Below are 17508 nucleotides of genomic sequence, written 5' to 3'. Positions count from 1 at the left end.
AACACTGTGGTAACATGATTCCTGCTAACTTGCTACCTGTATTCCATTATGAGACTCAGTCTTTTAGTAAGCCCCCTCCCGACATTTGATTGTGAAAATTTTCAAAAGTATAGGTAAATTGAAAGACTTTACAGTTAATCTCTATATACCTGTCCCCTAGATTCTACTGTTAACATTTTAGCATATTTGTTTAACAATTAACTGTGCATCTATCCATCTCTAATTTGGGGGAGGGGGGCTGGGTACAGTACTTAATGGATGACACATGACAAGGTAGGGCTCCTTAGCCCCTCCGTGTCTTCAGGGGTCTGGGATGGAAACTGTATTTAGGACGGGAGATTCTCAGTGTGTTGGGGAATCCAGGTGGGTCAAGGAACCCCCAACAGCTGAGGGCCTCTCTCTTGCTCTCATGATCTCACTGGGGCTGGTGGTCCAGGGGGCTCTTACTCCTCAGAGGCCACATGGACTATAAGTCCCTACCACTCTGTTGCTGTAGCCAAATTCATTGTCATACCAGGAAATGAGCTTGACAAAGCAGTCATTGAGGGCAATGCCAAGCCTGGCACTGAAGGTGGGAGAGTGGGTGTCACTGTTAAAGTTGCAGGGGCCAACCTGGTCCTCAGTGTAACCCAGGGTGCTCTTTAGGGGGACCTCTGCTGTTTGCTTCACCACCTTCTTAATGTCATTTTGGGCTGCTTTCCCTAGATGGCAGGTTTGATCCATGACCAACATGTTGGGGGTGGAGACACGGAAGACCAGCCTGTGAACTTCCCATTCAGCCCCTGGATGACCTTGCCCACAGCCTTGGCAGTGCCAATAGGAGCAGGGCAGCCCCACAGCCATCACACCACAGCTGCCCAGAGGGGACGTACATGGTCTTCTGGGTGGTAGTGATGGCACAGATGGTGTTCACGAGTTCTGGTTTTCCTTAATCCTAGGGCAGTAGTTCTCAACTAGAGATGATCTGGGGCCCTGGGGGACATTTGGCAATATCTGGAGACATTTTTGATTGTCACAAGTTGGGGATGGGTGTTACTGACAGCTAGCAGGTAGAGGTCAGTATGCAGTACACATCCTAAAATGCTCAAGACAGCTGCCCTTCCCCCAGCCCTCAGTCCCCACAAAGAGAGCCCAACAAGTCAATAGTGCCAAGGTTAAGAAACCCTACCCTGGGGCATAGTCCTTAAGATTCTCAACTGAAAACTGGAGTATTAACCATGGCTCCTCCTCTCTGGCAGGTCTTGAACTGCAGTTTTTGTCTCCCCAGTGCTGTAAGCCTGCCAATCCTTTGTTTACCCTTATAGCCTCGCAATAGCTACTTTCTGCTTGGCGGTTTTGCCTATTGTCCTGCGTATACACAGTTTACGAATCAGCATATGTTTTCAGTGGAAAAAACAGTGTTGAATGTTGGTATCACCTATGCAGGATCTTGGCCCCTGAATGCCTGCCTGCTTTGGTTGGCTTCTGATACCTTAAAAAAGCTGTTGTTTGTTTGCTTATTTATCCATTTTGGTTGTTGTTATTATTGGTTTGCATTTTATCCAGCTTTTATATTTTTTCTTGTTGGCATGGTTATTAGGATCCAAGCTACTCTGTCATAACCAGAATTGTAAGTCTGCTATGCATACATGTAACTGAGTCAGTTTAACTTCATTTTGAAAGTCTTTCAGTTAACAAAATCTCCAATGATTATTCTGATCACCAGTTATTTGAATGAAAACATGTTTAGGTTTTATTTTCTGCCCAGATATATGATAGGTGAAAATATTTAAATGATAATATACCTTTCAAATATTTGCTCAGTGTAGAAAATTTAGAAAAAAACAGAGAGGGTAAAGAAGAAATTTTTTAAATATATATTTTCCATCACCCAAAACAGCCATCAACGAAGTTTGTTAGTGTTCCTTTCAGTGTTTCCTCTGTACATTCCTAACAATGTCTTATTCAGGACTAACTCATAGGCCTTTATTAACTTATTTTGCATTTTTAAACAGTTTTATTGAAGTATAAGTTATGTACCATAATATTCACTTGCTTTAAGTGTGCAATTCAATGATTTTTAGTAAATTTACAGAGTTGTACAACCATCGCCACAATCCAATTGTAGAACATTTCCATCCCACCAAAAGGAATGTCCATTTACAGTAACTCCTTGTTTTAGTAGGTTGGCATTTCTCCCCTGGTTTAGCCTGTAACTTCTGGTCAACTCTGGTTTTCTGTTTCTCATGAGCTCTTACAGAGGTGCTAAGGGAAGGCAAGGAAGAGGTGGGCGTCTTCTGGGAGGGAAAGGCCAGGGACAGACCTGTGTCTGACAGCCAGTGTGGCAGCCATGGAGATGCACTGGTCAGGTCTCCCTTTGGGAGAACACATGGTGGGGAGTGTGGGTGGCTGACAGCCCACAGCTGTGCAAGGTCCCCTGGGCTCCTTCAGCCAATGACTGAGCATGTGGGGGTGATAGAGCCAGCAGATGCAGGACTCCTCTAAGGCAGCATTTGCTGCCAACCCAATCGGAAAATGGGCAGAAGACCTAAATAGACACTTCTCCAAAGAAGATATACAGATGGCCAATAGGCACATGAAAAGATGCTCAACATCACTAGCTATTAGAGAAATGCAAATCTGAACTACAATGAGGTACCACCTCATACCAGTCAGAATGGCCATCATTTAAAAGTCTACAAATAATAAATGCTGGCCAGGGTGTGGAGAAAAGGGAACCCTCTTACACTGTTGGTGGGAATGTAAACTGGTGCAGCCACTATGGAGAACAGTATGGAGGTTCCTCAAAAAACTAACAGTAGAGTTGCCATATGATCCAGCAATCCCACTCCTGGGCATATATCCAGACAAAACTATAATTCGAAAAGATACATGCACCCCTATGTTCATAGCAGCACTCTTCACAATAGTCAAGACATGGAAACAACCTAAATGTCCATCAACAGATGAATGGATAAAGAAGATGTGGTGTTTATATACAATGGAATACTACTCAGCCATAAAAAAGAATGAAATAATGCCATTTGCAGCAACATGGATGGAAGTAGAGATTATCCTACTAAGTGAAGTAAGTCAAAAAGAGAAAGACAAATACCATATGATATCACTTATATGTGGAATCTAAAATGTGACCCAAATGAACCTATCTGTGAAACAGAAACAGACTCACAGACATTGAGAACAGACTTGTGGTTGCCAAGGGGGAGGGGGGTTGGGAAGGGATGGACTGGGAGTTTGGGGTTAGCAGACTATTACATACAGAAGGGATAAACAACAAGGTCCTACTATATAGCACAGGGAACTACATTCAATGTCCTGGGATGAACCATAATAGAAAAGAATATAAAAAAGAATGTATATACGTGTATAACTGAGTCACTTTGCTGTATAGCAGAAAGTAAAACAACATTGTAAATCAACTATACTTCAATTTTTTAAAAAATAGGAGGGATATTGTAACATGGAAAGCAGTATGTGACAAGAAAGAAATAAGACTTTTCCTATCGGTGGCCCCTCAAACTAGAGCAGATGACCCCTTGGGTCAGTAGCACTTCAAGTGTGGCTGATGTGACGAAAGCCATAGACCGATCCCTTTAAGACTCACACTAAATTCCATCACCAGCATGGGAACAGTCCTCTCCAGCCAATATGGCAGATGCAAAGTTTACAAAGATTGGGTTGGCAAGAATGTGAGTGAAAAATAAATTCCAGCAGAGTTCTGCTGATTGTGTCATTTGTTGACTGACCTCTGAAAATCCTTGGCAGTGTTTTAGGGCATATTTTGCTTTAAGAAGTAGGGAAGATGCTTTAATTGGTGCCCTTTATTTAAAATTTTTGTCATTCGTGTCTGTGGAAAATTCCAACATCTTCCACGTTACATCATTTCTGGACATTTGGCAGCGTACCAGACCAGCAACTGTTTCAATAGAGAGAAATCTCTTCCCTCACTCAGCAAAGATATTTTATTGCTTGGAAGATTGCTCTCCATGAATACTACCTGATAAATCTTAATATGATTTTGTAGATTATAGCTATCCCTCTCATAACTGGTTTTTCTATCATCCCATTTTTAAGGGTTAGTCAACATTTAATGAGTGCTCATGGATGTCAAATTCCATATGAAACAGGACTGGGTTTGCTCAAGGGTGATAAGAAACAGATGTGGTCTTTGTACACAGAATGCGTTATTTTTATTTTTTGAAATCAGAATTTTAAAATTAACTTTACCAGGGTGACCTATTTATTTTTTAATTTATTTTCTATTTATTTTAAAATTTATTTTCTATTTATTTATTTTCTTTTCTTTTTTTTTTTTATTGTGGTAAAATATATATAACATAAAAGTTGCCATTTTAACCATTTTAAGGCATGCGGTAGCATTAATTATATTGACAGTGTTGTCCAATCATCACCACCATCTATTCCAAAAACTTTTCATCACCCCAAGCAGAAACTCTGTAATCATTAAACAATAACTTCCCATTTCCCAGGCAGCCACCATTCTGCTTTCTGCCTCTATGAATTTGCCTAGTCTAAGTATTTCATATAAGTGGAATCCTATAATATAAGCTTCTGGCTTATTTCACTCAGCATAATGTTTTCAAGGTTCATCCATTTACGATACATGTTGGATCATGTATCAGGACTTCATTTCTTTTTATGGCTGAATAATATTCCATTGTATGTATATACCATCTTTTGCTTATCCATTCATCTGTTAATGGACATTTGGGTTCTTTACATCTTTTGACTATTGTGAATAATGCTGCAGTGAACACTGGCATAGAAGTATCTGTTTTGACTCCCTCCTTTCGATTCTTTACGGTATATGCCTAGAAGTGAAATTGCTGGGTCTGATGGCAATTCTGTGTTTAGGTTTTGAGAAACCATCAAACTGTTTTCCACAGAAGCTGTACCATTTTACATTCTTACCAGAAACGTACAAGGGTCCCAATTTCTCCACATCCTCACCCATGCTTGTTATTTTCTGTTGTTGTTGTTGTCATTGCCATCCTAGTGAGTGTGAAATAGTATCTCGTTGTGGTTTTGATTTGCATTTCCTTAATGGCTGGTGATGCTGAACATATTTTCATGTGCTTATTAGCCACTTATATAGCTTCTCTGGAGAAATGTCTATTCAAATCCTTTGCCCATTTTTTAATTGGGTGTTTTATTGTTGGGCAGTAAGAGTTCATTCTATATTCTGGATACTAGACATCTACCAGGTAAATGACTTGTAAAAATTTTCTTCAGTTCTGTATGTTTTCTTTTAAATTTCTTGATAATGTCATTTTATGCATAAACATCTTTAATTTTGATGAAGTCCAATTTATCTATTTTTTCTTTTGTTGTTTGTGCATTTGATGTGATATCTAAGAACCTACTGCCTGAGAACTGACTGAATAGCACAGGGAACTCTACTCGATGCTCTGTGGTGACCTAAATGGGAAGGAAATCCAAGAAAGAGGGGATATATGTATATGTGTGGCTGATTCACTTTGCTGTACAGCAGAAACTAACATAACATTGTAAAGCAACTATACTCCAATAAAAAAAATAAAAGAATCCATTGCCAAATCTGAGGTAATGGAGATTTACTCCTATGTTTTATTTGAAGAGTTTTATAGTTTTAGATCTTCCATTTAGGCCATTCATCCATTTTGAGTTAATTTTTTTATATGGTATGAGATAGGAGTCCAGCTCTACTCTTTCACACATGGATATCCATTTGTTGGAGCCTATTTTTCTCTCACTGAATGGTCTTCACATTCTTGTTGAAAACCACTTGGCCATAGATGCATACATTTATTTTTGGACTCTCAATTTTATCCCACTGGTCTATGTGTCTATCCTTATGCTAGTACTGCATTGCTTTGGATATTGTAGCCTTGCAGTGAGTTTTGAAATCAAGAAGTGTGAGTACCCTGACTTCGTTCTTTTTCAATATTGTTTTGGCTATTTGAGATCCTTTGCACTTCCATATGAATTTGAGGATTGGCTTTTCAATTTCTGCAAAAAAAAAAAAAAAAGCCACTGACATTTTGATCAGGATTGCACGGACTCTGTCAATTTGGGAAGTATTGACATCTTAACAATGTAAGTCCTCCAACCCATGAACACAGCATGTCTTTCCATTTATTTCAGTGTTCTTTCACTTCTTTGAGCAATATTTTACAGTTTTCAGAGCACAAGTCTTACATCTTCTTGGTTAGCTTCATTCCTAAGCATTTTATTCTTTCTGATGCTGTTGTAAATAGAAGTTTAAAAATTCAGCCTTTTTGAGTGGACAGTCTGATGAATTTATAAACAGTAAATTTATACTGTTATGCAAGGCTCATCACAATCTAGTTTTAGAATACATGCATCACCCCAAAAAGTTCCCTTCTGTGTATCTGCAGTCAATCCTTGCTCTCACCTCCTTATCCCAGGCAACCTGTGATCTGTTCTCTGTCTCTATAGTTTTTTATGTTTTAGACATATCATATAAGTAGGTGCTTATATTTATATACAATGCAATTATAAACAATGCATCATCTGCCTCTCTGTTCCCTTTTTCTCTCTCTTTCACCCAGGACAAAAAACCATCCAGCTTAGGACTCAAAATGAAAAGCTGCTCAACATCACTAATTATTAGAGAGATGCAGATCAAAACTACAATGAGGTATCACCTCACACCAGTTAGAATGGGCATCATCAGAAAGTCTACAAACAACAAATGCTGGAGAGGGTGTGGAGAAAAGGGAACCCTCTTGCACCGTTGGTGGGAATGTAAATTGATACAGCCACTATGGAGAACAGTATGGAGGTTCCTGAAAAAACTAAAAATAGAATTACCATATGATCCAGCAATCCAGCTACTGGGCATATACCCAGAGAAAATCATAATTCAAAAAGACACATGCACCCCAATGTTCATTGCAGCACTATTTACAATAGCCAGGTCATGGAAGCAACCTAAATGCCCATCAACAGAAGAATGGATCAAGAAGTTGTGGTACATATATACAATGGAGTATTACTCAGCCATAAAAGGGAACGAAAGTGGGTCATTTGTAGATACGTGGATGGTTCTAGAGACTGTCATACAGAGTGATGTAAGTCAGAAAGAGAAAAACAAATATCATATATTAACGCATGTATGTGGAACCTAGAAACGTGGTACAGATGAACTGGTTTGCAGGGCAGAAGTTGAGACACAGATGTAGAGAATAAACGTATAGACACCAAGGGGGGAAAACCGCAGTGGGGTGGGGATGGTGGTGTGCTGAGTTGGGCGATTGGGATTGACATGTAAACACTGATGTGTATAAAATTGATGACTGATAAGAACCTGCAGTATAAACAAACAAACAAACAAACAAACAAAAAACAACAACTAATACTAAACTTTCTTTGGGTTATTTGTATGGAAATATGTTAATATAAATGTTTCAGACATTACATGAAATTTCTAAAAATCTTAAAAAAAAGGGGGGGGGGTGCTTCCCTGGTGGCGCAGTGGTTGAGAGTCCGCCTGCCGATGCAGAGGTCACGGGTTCGTGCCCCGGTCCGGGAGGATCCCACATGCCGCGGAGCGGCTGGGCCCGTGCGCCATGGCCGCTGAGCCTGCGCGTCCGGAGCCTGTGCTCCGCAAATGGGAGAGGCCACAGCAGTGAGAGGCCCGCATACCGCAAACAAAAACAAAATCAAAAACAAAAACACTGCTCCTCAATAGTGCTAACAGGGATGGCACTAGGCAAAAGTAATGAAAAGACAGAATTTTACCTTTAATATGACTCCAGTGCCTCTGCTCCCATATAAGGAAGAGGCAGACCTAATGTCTTAAAGCAAAGAAATGGCTCTAAGAATGGGCGGATAGTTGGCAGCATTCAGACATGTTGGTGTATCTCTATTTTCACGCCATGCAAGTAGCCACCATTTTGGCTATGATGAGAAGCATCCCTGGGTTACTCTTCTTACTAAATAGTAGGTTCTGGTTACTAGTTGCACAATGGACTTTTGAATAGCTGAAAAGAAAGGTCTCTCTACAGCTCCACAGGAGGGAAGACTGCTGGATGTTGCACAAACTTTTCTGAATCAGAATCCACAGGTTCCCACTTTAACGTTTTCCAATGTTGATTTTTTAAACGGCACAGCAGTTTGTGTTACCAGTACAAATAGTCCATTTCAATTAGGGAACGCAAGGTGGCTGTTGAACAAGGGGGTTTTCCCCATAGTAGTACATTACTGTCAGGTATTCTCTGTGCTTGTAGGAGTTGCTAAGAAAATGGTGCAGAGTAAGTGGTGATGAAGATTTACTTCATGTTTAGCAACAGTTTGTTACATGAAGGAATTTCAGATTTCAAAGAGTTTGTTACATAAGAATTTCAAATTGTTTCATGCACAGTAAACCTTCCAAATAATCCTCTGTGGAAGCCAAAAAACAACAACAACAACAACAACAACAACATACATCCTGGTCTGTCCAAATGACCTCATCTCTTATAGCATCGACTAGTTACCAAGTAAGAAAATCCTGGCTCAGCCTTATGTCAGAGGAAGATATCAATAGCCAGGCTAACCAGAGCAGCTCTGAGTGCGTTAGTTCTTGAGAAAACATCAATGGGTGTGTCTTCCAGGTATCTGAGGCTGGTGATTATGTGCTGAGTTTCTACTGGACAAATCTACTGCAAAGAGAGACTCAGAAGGACCGAGGACTGGTACGGGTTCTTTCACTGCATTGAAAACCCCAAATTACAGACATTGTCCAGCCACTGTTCAGAATCCATTAGAAACTGCTGTGTGTGGCTAGCTCATTAGAATAAAGTCAGGCTGGGAGTGAGGTTCAAAAGCTGCAATTGTGTGAAATGTGAGGTTGCATTATTGTAAAGTGAATGAAATGAAAATAGCAGCTGGGCAGAGGATGAGAGCCAATCACCAGCTGCCAATACTGGAGTTAAATACAGCTCCACAGTCCAAACCTAAACCCTCAGGATGATGGCCCAGGCATCATAGTAACTACACAGTTTCCTACACTCCCCTTTCCCCTGGAGCCTTTGTTGATCTTCCCTTTGAATTCCTAAGACACCATATTTTGTGTGTTTGCTCAACAGTTCTCCTAAGGAGGTCCAATCCATTGCTAATAATGACTCAAAGTGCTTTCACTGGCTCAGATAAAAAGCTCAGTTACTTTAACCTACTTCTTCCTGCCAAATACAAAGGCAATGCAAGGCTCAGATGTTACTAGGAGTTGCTAAGCACTTTGCTGTTCAAAAGAATAAGAAGACCAGGTTTCTACGAAGACATCAAAACCTCTCATCCTGAGGTTTATAAATTGCTCAAAGGGTGGGAGATGGGGTTGTACTTTTCATTGGGATGAGGGACTGAGAACCTGGAAGTTTGAATTGTCTGAAATTAACTGGGTAAATATTGAATCAGAATTCATTTGAGTTGTTGCTGTACCCTTGTCAGCTCTCAAGGATACAACAAATATTTATTAAGGACCTGTTATTTGCCAGGCTCTGTTCTAGGTGCTGAGGATAGAGCAGTGAACAAAATGGACAGAAGGTCCCTGCTTCTCTTTCATTCTGTTGGGAGAACACACACAATAAATGAAACAAATAAATTAAATATAAGTGGTACATGGTACTAAGGAGGAAACTAAAACAGGGGAGGGACAGAGAGTTCTACGTGAGGAGGGATAATCAACGGCTATGATTTTAAATAGAGTGGCCAACAAATCCAAAACAATTAAGAAAATGGTAATAGGAACATACATATCGATAACTACCTTAAATGTAAACGGAATAATGCTCCAACCAAATGACATAGACTGGCTGAATGGATACAAAAACAAGACCCGTATATATGCTGTCTACAAGAGACCCACTTCAGACCGAGGGACACATACAGACTGAAAGTGAGGGGATGGAAAAAGATATTCCATGCAAATGGAAACCAAAAGAAAGCTGGAGTAGCAATTCTCATATCAGACAAAATAGACTTTAAAATAAAGACTATTACAAGAGACAAAGAAGGACTCTACATGATCATCAAGGGATCAATCCAAGAAGAAGATATAACAATTGTAAATATTTATGCACCCAGCATAGGAGCACCTCAATGCATAAGGCAAATGCTAACAGCCATAAAAGGGGAAATTGACAGTAACACAATCATAGTAGGGGACTTTAACACCCCACTTTCACCAATGGACAGATCATCCAAAATGAAAATAAATAAGGAAGCACAAGCTTTAAATGATACATTAAACAAGATGAACTTAATTGATATTTATAGGATATTTCGTCCAAAAACAACATAAAACACATTCTTCTAGTGCTCATGGAACATTCTCCAGGATAGATCATATCTTGGGTCACAAATCAAGCCTTGGTAAATTTAAGAAAACTGAAATTGTATCAAGTATCTTTTCTGACCACAGCGCTATGAGACTAGGTATCAATTACAGGAAAAAAAAAAAACTGTAAAAAATACAAACACATGGAGGCTAAACAATACACTACTAAATAACCAAGAGATCACTGAAGAAATCAAAGAATATCTAGAAACAAATGACAAGGAGAACACGATGACCCAAAACCTATGGGATGCAGCCAAAGCAGTTCTAAGAGGGAAGTTTATAGGAATACAGTCCTACCTCAAGAAACAAGAAAAAGCTCAAATAAACAACCTAACCATACACCTAAAGCAATTAGAGAAAGAAGAACAAGAAAAGCCCAAAATTAGCAGAAGGAAAGAAATCATAAAGATCAGATCAGAAATAAATGAAAAATAAATGGAGGAAATGATAGCAAAGATCAATAAAAATAAAAGCTGGTTCTTTGAGAAGATAAACAAAATTAATAAACCATTAGCCAGACTCATCAAGAATAAAAAGGGAGAAGACTCAAATCAATAGAATTAGAAATGAAAAAGGAGAAGTAACAAGTGACACTGCAGAAATACAAAGGATCACGAGAGATGACTACAAGCAACTCTATGCCAATAAAATGGACAACCTGGAAGAAATGGACAAATTCTTAGAAAAGCACAACCTTCCAAGGCTGAATCAGGAAGAAATAGAAAATATAAATAGACCAATCACAAGCACTGAAATTGAGACTGTGATTTAAAATTTTCCAACAAACAAAAGCCCAGGACCAGATGGCTTCATAGGTGAATTCTACCAAATATTTCAAGAAGAACTAACACCTATCCTTCTCAAACTCTTCCAAAATATAGCAGAGGGAGTAACACTCCCAAAATCATTCTACGAGGCCACCATCACCCTGATACCAACACCAGACAAAGATGTCACAAAGAAAGAAAACTACAGGCCAATATCACTGATGAACATAGATGCAAAAATCCTCAACAAAATACTAGCAAACAGAATCCAACAGCACATTAAAAGGATCATACACCATGATCAAGTGGGGTTTATCCCAGGAATGCAAGAATTCTTCAAAATACACAAATCAATCAATGTGATACACCATATTAACAAACTGAAGGAGAAAAACCATATGATCATCTCAGTAGATGCAGAAAAAGCTTTTGACAAAATTCAACACCCATTTATGATAAAAACCCTCCAGAAAGTAGGCATAGAGGGAACTTACCTCAACATAATAAAGGCCATATATGACAAACCCACAGCCAACAAAGTTCTCAATGGTGAAAAACTGAAACTATTTCCCCTAAGACCAGGAAGAAGACAAGGTTGCCCACTCTCACCACTATTATTCAACATAGTTTTGGAAGTTTTAGCCATGGCAAAAGAAGAAGAAAAGGAAATAAAAGGAATCCAAATCGGAAAAGAAGAAGTAAAGCTGTCACTGTTTGCAGATGACATGATACTATACATAGAGAATCCTAAAGATGCTACCAGAAAACTACTAGAGCTAATCAATGAATTTCGAAAAACTGAAAGCATTTCCACTAAGATCAGGAACAAGACAAGGTTGCCCACTCTCACCACTCTTATTCAACATAGTTTTGGAAGTTTTAGCCACAGCAATCAGAGAAGAAAAGGAAATAAAAGGAATCCAAATCGGAAAAGAAGAAGTAAAGCTGTCACTGTTTGCAGATGACATGATACTATACATAGAGAATCCTAAAGATGCTACCAGAAAACTACTAGAGCTAATCAATGAATTTGGTAAAGTAGCAGGATACAAAATTAATGCACAGAAATCTCTTGCATTCCTATACACTAATGATGAAAAATCTGAAAGAGAAATTAAGGAAACACTCCCATTTACCACTGCAAGAAAAAAATAAAATACATAGGAATAAACCTACCTAAGGAGATAAAAGACTTGTATGCAGAAAACTATAAGACACTGATGAAAGAAATTAAAGATGATACAAATAGATGGAGAGATACACCATGTTCTTGGATTGGAAGAATCAACATTGTGAAAATGACTCTACTACCCAAAGCACTCTACACATTCAATGCAATCCCTATCAAATTACCACTGCTATTTTTCACAGAACTAGAACAAAAAATTTCACAATTTGTATGGAAACACAAAAGACCCCGAATAGCCAAAGCAATCTTGAGAAAGAAAAACAGAGCTGGAGGAATCAGGCTCCCTGACTTCAGACTATACTACAAAGCTACAGTAATCAAGACAATATGGTACTGGCACAAAAACAGAAATATAGATCAATGGAACAGTATAGAAAGCCCAGAGATAAACCCACGCACATATGGTCACCTTATTTTTGATAAAGGAGGCAAGAATATACAATGGAGAAAAGATAGCCTCTTCAATAAGTGGTGCTGGGAAAACTGGACAGCTACATGTAAAAGAATGAAATTAGAACACTCCCTAACACCATACACAAGAATAAACTCAAAATGGATTAAAGACCTAAATGTAAGGCCAGACACTATAAAACTCTTAGAGGAAAACATAGGCAGAACACTCTATGACATAAATCACAGCAAGATCCTTTTTGACCCACCTCCTAGAGAAATGGAAATAAAAAGAAAAATAAACAAATGGTTGTGACCACCTAGAGGGGTGGGATAGGAAGGGTGGGAGGGAGACACAAGAGGGAGGAGATATGGGGATATATGTATATGTATAGCTGATTCACTTTGTTATAAAGCAGAAACTAACACACCATTGTAAAGCAATTATACTCAATAAAGATGTTATGAATAAATAAATAGAGTGACCACGGAAAGCTCCACTTTGAACGTGGAAAGTGAGTGAAGACTGAAAGAGGTGAGGGAACAAATCATGCTAGCATCTGGGGGAATGAGCAGGCCTGGTAGAAGGAGCAAATGCCCTGATCTGGGAGTGAGCCTGGTATGAGAAACCTCCAAGAGCCAGGAAGGCTGGAGGGGAGACTCCAGAGGGAAACTGGGAGGAGATGAGGCAGAGGGCAATCCAGAAGGGGAAGATCATGTGGGGTCTTATAGGCCATTAGGATGATTCTCACTTTTTCCCAGAGTGGGATGGGAGCCATTGGAGGCTTTTGAGCAGAGGAGGGACATGATCTGATTTAGGTCTTGAGGATTTTTGTCTCTGACTGCTCTATTGATTGCACTGGATAAAATACTTAGCACCCTGCTGCTATGTTACAATATATATTATATATATGCATAATATGCATTCCACGAATGTTTATGTTTTGGTGTATTCCAAACACATGCAAGTTATTCCTGAGCTGAAATTTGGAACATTTCTTCATATAGCTCTATGGCCCCAAAGTAGCACCTTCTTTAACCTACGGACGCCTTGAGATTGTTCAGCCATTCATTCATTAACCAAACTTTTATTAATGGGTGCTACGAGGTGCCAGGCACTGTTCCTTTTAAGCACCGAGGACGCGGTAGTGAATGAATAAGCTAAAAAATGTCCGCGCCTCAATGGGGCTTTCACTCAAGTGATAGGAGGGCAGAAAATGAACAAATAAGATATAAATAAACAAATACATATATAAAGTCAAGTAGTGGCAAGTGCTAAGAAGATAATGTAGGTAAAAGGGCATTGAGTGGCAGAAGTGAGGGCTATTTTATTTAATGAAAAGATCATGAAATAACAGTGTCGCATCACTGTACATTATGACTGCATGTTTCCGAATGGAGAGACCAGTGAACTGCTTTACTGTGACACTTGAGGGCTGCGTACCCGCAGCTCTGACCTGAATTTATCCAAACTCTCGAGGGAAGTGAACTCAGTGTGATGACTGACAGTGGCGGTGGCCTGTACAGGAGTGCAATGTCAGTGCTCCCTTCCTGGGAGGGGCACGTAGCAGGACATGATCCCTCTTCCAGTTCCCGTTAAGCAAAACAGCTGTAATCCCATCCCTCCCCCTCTCCCTCGAGGTACTTGTGAATGGGCCAGTGCCCACGTGGGTCCCCCAACGAGGGAGGGGGAAAGCAAGCGATGGGTGGGGGGCAGAGAGGCTCCCCTCAGCACCTGGCGCCATGGGGCTGTAAGGGGCTATTTTAAATGCAATGATCAGTGATGTATTTCATTAGCTCAACAACACTTGTTGAGTTCTTACTATGGGCAAAGGCACTGTGCTAGGTTCTGAAGCATTTTCTATACAATCCCTGCGCTCAAGGGACTTAAAATCCGTAGTAGATAGAATTCTATGGTGGCCTCTAAGATTCCTTCCCCTGGTACACACACCCTGTATAATCCCCGAGACTTGTGACTATGATATGATAATCACTCCTTTGATTAGGTCGTGTTATATGGCACAGCTGACTAAGAAAGGGAGATTACCTGGGTGAGCCTGACTGAATCATGTGAGCCTTAAACGGGACTATGCTCACCCTGAAGAACAGGCTGGAAGCATGAGAGGGATTCAATGCCAGGAAGGTTCTCTGCTGCTGGTTTTGAAGATGGAGAGGGATACAGGGAAATGGCTTCTAGGAATTGAGAGGGACCTGAGGTCAACAACCACCAAGCAGACAGAGACCTCAGTCCTACAACTGCAAGGAACTGAATTATGTCAACAACTTGAATGAGCTTCAAAGCAGATTCTTTCTCAGTCAAATCTTCAAATCTGGGACTTCCCTGGTGGCGCCGTGGTTAAGAATCTGCCTGCCAATGCAGGGGACACAGGTTCGAGCCCTGGTCCGGGAAGATCCCACATGCCACGGAGCAACTAAGCCCGTGAGCCACAACTACTGAGCCTGTGCTCTAGAGCCCACGAGCCACAACTACTGAAGCCTGTGCAACTAGAGCCCGTGCTCTGCACCAAGAGAAGACACTGCAATGAGAAGCCCGCACACAGCAACAAAGACCCAGCACAGCCAAAAATAATAAATACAATTTAAAAAAAAAATCTTTAAATCAAGCCCAGCTGACATCATAATTTCAGCCTTGCTGGAGCCTGAGCTGAGAACTTGGCCATGTTGTGCCTGGTTTTTATACTTACAGAACTGTGATATAATAAACCAGTATTATTTTAAATAGCTACATTTGTGGTAACCTGTTATTAAGAAATAAAAACGAATATAGACTCTAATAAGACTTCTGGTTTCTGGTCCAGCATATAAGAAGCGGGAAGTCACCCCTCTAACCTAACAACAAGTAAAAAGCTGAACAAACTTGAAAATCAACTCTTTTTAAATCTGTAAGAGAAGTAAGGTCACAGGACAAACTGCTGCCCCCAGAATTAGATAGATTGACAGGCAAATACAAAGAATCACAACTTACTGGAGCAGAAAACTTCGCGGGAACCAGGGCTGGCGTAGGGAACTTGAGCTGTAATTGACAAATTGCTGGAGGTTCCATGTGGAAAAGACTAAGAGATAAAAACTCCAGTGGGACCCAGTCATTGGGGAGCCACCCATACTTGCGAGTTTTACCTCCAGGATCTCTACCACATCTTCACGGTGAATTTCAGAGAAAAATCCCCTCATGCTTCCAGCAGGAGGAGGAAAAAGGAACCATTTTGAAATACACCTGAGCATTCTGTTCTTAACAAGCTCTGCTCTCAGGAGAAACTATTTAACCAGAGCTAATCTGCTGGGGTTTTATCAAAGCCTAACTGATTGGTGGAGGGAAATACTTAACCAGCTGCCTCTAGCCTTCCACATGGGAGAAGAGACATACCCAACTCCAGCCCACTCTAGCCATCCTGCCCACCTGAAGAGTAGCGGGTAACTGAGAAGCATTGTGAAGTTCACAGTCCAGAGACATAGGCTCATTAAATGACCAAACCCTGGGACTTCCCTGGCAGTTCAGTGGTTAAGACTCCATGCTTCCACTGCAGGGGGTGTGGGTTCGATCCCTGGTCAGGGAATTAAGATCCCACATGCTGTGTGGTACGGGCAAAAAAACGAGAAAAGACCAAGTCCTAATCATAGGACTATAAAAAAAAAATGCTTCCCTTTCCCTCACCCCTTATCACCACATCACTGAAGGCCTATTTACAGGAGTTTTTTTTTTTTTTTAACTCAGTACATCATATCCAGCATTCAACAAAAAATTATAAGGCAGACTAAAAGGCAAAAAACACTGAAGAGACAGAGCAAGCATCAGACTAGGCTGAGATACGGCAGAGATATTGGAATTATCAGACCAGGAATTTTAACTAAGTATGATTAATATGCTAATGGGCCTAATGGAAGAAATTGACATCGTGCAAGAACAGTGGGTAATGTAAGCAGAGAGATGGAAATTCTAAGAAAGAACCAAAAAGAAATGCTATAGATAAAAAAACAAACCAAAACAAACAAACAAAAAAAACCCATTGTAACAGAAATGAAGCATGCCTTTGATAGCCTTGTTAGTAAACTGGCTGAGGAAAAAAATCCCTGAGCTTGAGGGTATCTCAATAAAAACGTCCAATACCGAAAAGCAAACAGAAAAAAAAGACTGAAGAAAGAAAAACAGAACAGAATATCCAAGAACTGAGACAGCTACAAAATGTGTAACATATGTATGTGTAAAATGGAAATACTGGAAGGAGAAGAAAGAGAGAAAGGGACAGAAGAAATATTTGAAAGAATAAGGATAAGAATTTCCCCCAAATGAATGCCAGACACCTAACCATAGATCCAGGAAGCTCAGAGAACATCAAGCAAATTACATTGAGATATACCATTTTCAAACTACAGAAAATCAAAGATAAAGAAAAAATCCTGAAAGAAGCCACAGGGAGAAAAAAACAGCTTATCTAAGGAGAAGCAAAGATAAAAATTACATCTGACTTCTCCTCAGAAGCTGTGCAAGCAAGTATAGGGTGAAGTGAAATATTTAAAGTGTTAAGAGAAAAAAAACACCAACCTAGAATTCTGTACCCTATGAAATTATCCTTCAAATGTGAAGAAGAAATAAAGATTTTCTCAGACAAACAAAAATTGAGGAAATGTGTGCCAGTAGACCTTCTTGGAAGAAATGTTAAAAGATGTTCTTCAGAGAGAAGGAAAATGCTATAGGTCAGAGACTCGAATCCAGATAAAGAAATGAAGAGCTTTGGAGAAGGAATAAGTGAAGGTAAGTTAGAATCTAATAAGTGGATATGAAAAGTACATCAGCATCTACA

The 17508-nt window shown here is 39.9% G+C and overlaps 1 pseudogene; it reads right to left on the bottom strand.

The window, feature by feature from the left end:
* Positions 1 to 443: 443 nt before the first annotated feature.
* LOC103070849 (glyceraldehyde-3-phosphate dehydrogenase-like) lies at positions 444 to 15880 on the bottom strand (annotated as a pseudogene).
* Between the last annotated feature and the right edge of the window lie 1628 nt (positions 15881 to 17508).

This window comes from Lipotes vexillifer, unplaced genomic scaffold, assembly GCF_000442215.2.
Source record: "Lipotes vexillifer unplaced genomic scaffold, Lipotes_vexillifer_v1.1 scaffold863, whole genome shotgun sequence".
Classification (NCBI taxonomy): Eukaryota; Metazoa; Chordata; class Mammalia; order Artiodactyla; family Lipotidae; genus Lipotes; species Lipotes vexillifer.
This window is presented reverse-complemented; position numbering and strand designations above follow the sequence as displayed.